This window comes from Staurois parvus, unplaced genomic scaffold (genome assembly GCF_062004578.1).
Source record: "Staurois parvus isolate SC_StPar_1 unplaced genomic scaffold, SC_StPar_1.0 ptg000102l, whole genome shotgun sequence".
Classification (NCBI taxonomy): domain Eukaryota; kingdom Metazoa; phylum Chordata; class Amphibia; order Anura; family Ranidae; genus Staurois; species Staurois parvus.
Window position 1 is genome coordinate 351,838 of NW_028317898.1, and position 1,977 is coordinate 353,814.

At 36.9% G+C, this 1,977-nt stretch overlaps 1 non-coding gene across 1 annotated transcript; it reads left to right on the top strand.

The window, feature by feature from the left end:
- The first annotated feature begins 333 nt into the window (after window positions 1-333).
- LOC149467715 (small nucleolar RNA SNORD82) lies at window positions 334-399 on the top strand. The gene has a single exon (XR_016311864.1). It is a non-coding gene; the product is annotated as a small nucleolar RNA SNORD82 (small nucleolar RNA).
- The last annotated feature ends 1,578 nt before the right edge of the window (window positions 400-1,977 follow it).

Consider the following 1,977-nt stretch of genomic DNA (forward strand, 5'->3'; position numbering starts at 1 on the left):
CTGTGGGTTGAGGACACCTGAAGTGACAGGCTGCCCTCTTTTCTACTTCCTGGTCACCTCTGTTTCCATGGCAACGCCCTGGGATTACAGGGGAAGGAGACATGGACATAGTGGATGGCTCCTCCCACTCTTACAATACTAGATATCTAATAGAGAGATGGTGTCACTGAAATTTGCTTTGGTGTGTTAATGGAATTCTATTCTTTAGATGAATCTGAAGAAGAGAAAAAACCTGTTGCCAAGAAAGCTCCTGCCAAAATGCCTCAAGGGAAGAAAGCTGTAAAGGAGGAGTCTGAAGAGGAGGGTAAGCTGCCTGCTGTCTTGTGAATTGTTGGCACAAATGATGAACAATTTTGGGACTTAATACTGATCTTTGATGACTGATGTTTGCTGATGTGCCATAAATGTGATAACTTTGTTTTTAACATGCAATGGAGATCTCTTTTTACTGGAACTTTTATTTTTTTTTTACTTGTGTAATGAAAGAAAACCTTTTGTCAGATTTTTTTTTTTTTTTTTTGCCGTCTGTGTCCCCGTTGTAAAGATTCAACATTTTGTTGCCACCAAAACATGAATGCAGGAGACCTTTTTCTAATGGGGGCACGTTTTCCTGTGACAACTGTCTGAGAGGATATCCTTCACATTGGAAAGATATCTCCTCTTCATGTTGAGGCAACATTGAAGGAAGTGAAGGGAATTCTCTGACACAGATGGTCAATAAATGGAACCCTCTCCTCTTCTATCCAACAGATTTAAAAACGGAAAAAAGCCTTTTTGCTCTACTTAACTGCATTGCCATATTTAACCACTTCAAGTCTGGACACTTTTACCCCCTTCCTGGTCCAGGCCAATCTTCAGCTTTCAGTGCTATCACACTTTGAATGACAATTGCGCGGTCATGCAACACTGTACCCATATGAATTTTTTAGCCTTTTTTTTAGACAGATAAAGCTTTGTTTTGATGGTATTTATTCACCACTGGGATTTTTATTTTTTTTGCTATGTAAATGAAAGTCCAAAAATTTTGAAAAAAAAGTGTTTTTCTTATAAAATTTTGCAAATATATATTTCATCATTTTTTAACTATTTTATTTTTTTATATTTGTTTTTTTACATACTGTCACTCTAGGAGTGGAGTGTCACCATGGTGACACTACTTTTTTTTTTTTTTTTATACTTTACCAGGAAATTGAGCATTTGTTTTCATTAGTTTTTTGCTGAAAATATTTAAAAAAAAAAAAAGTTCATACATTAAAATTTTTTTTTACCTTCTTAAAATATTTTCAGGGTTTCATGTGCATTTTTATGTACAAATGTGCACAAAATTTTAAAAAATTGGCTCTGGAAGTGATGTGTTTAGGAAACGTTATTCGGGGCGCTGGATGTATGCTGGACTCTTGGTTTTCTGGCACCTATAGACCTTTGTCGTGTACTATGCATATCCAGATGCAGAGATTAACGAAAATGTCAGGAAATCCATATTGGCTGTGTGCATTCCAGTTGAGAAAATCTGAGAATTCTCACCTAGCAATATAATGGCCATTCTGGGGTACAAGTGTCAAGAAAATTTCAATTGAGTTTTCTCTTGTCAGTAGTATTAGGTCTGCAAGTGTCAATTTCCTTTAGATTTTCCAAAACATATGCGGTCAAACCTAAACTTTCAGTTTGTATGCAGTCAGGAAGGCTCTTGCGTGTCTTAGTTGAAGGTAAATCTAAAGGAAATTGAATAGGAAAGTTGTGTAATGTATGGCCAGCTTTAGCGTCTGTTCTGCAGTTGCCATGGCGCTGCGCGTGTGATTGGTTAGAACACCAACCATTAAATGGCTTGACAGTTTAGTTGAAAGATGCAGGTAACTGTGACAGTTGTTCTCATGGGATGCTCTGAATGTCATTTATGTGAAACTGTTAAATCGGTGTGTGTATATCTCTGCTTTAAGTTGTGTTCGTATAGTAGCATAATAGCGTTCCCTTGGGTCT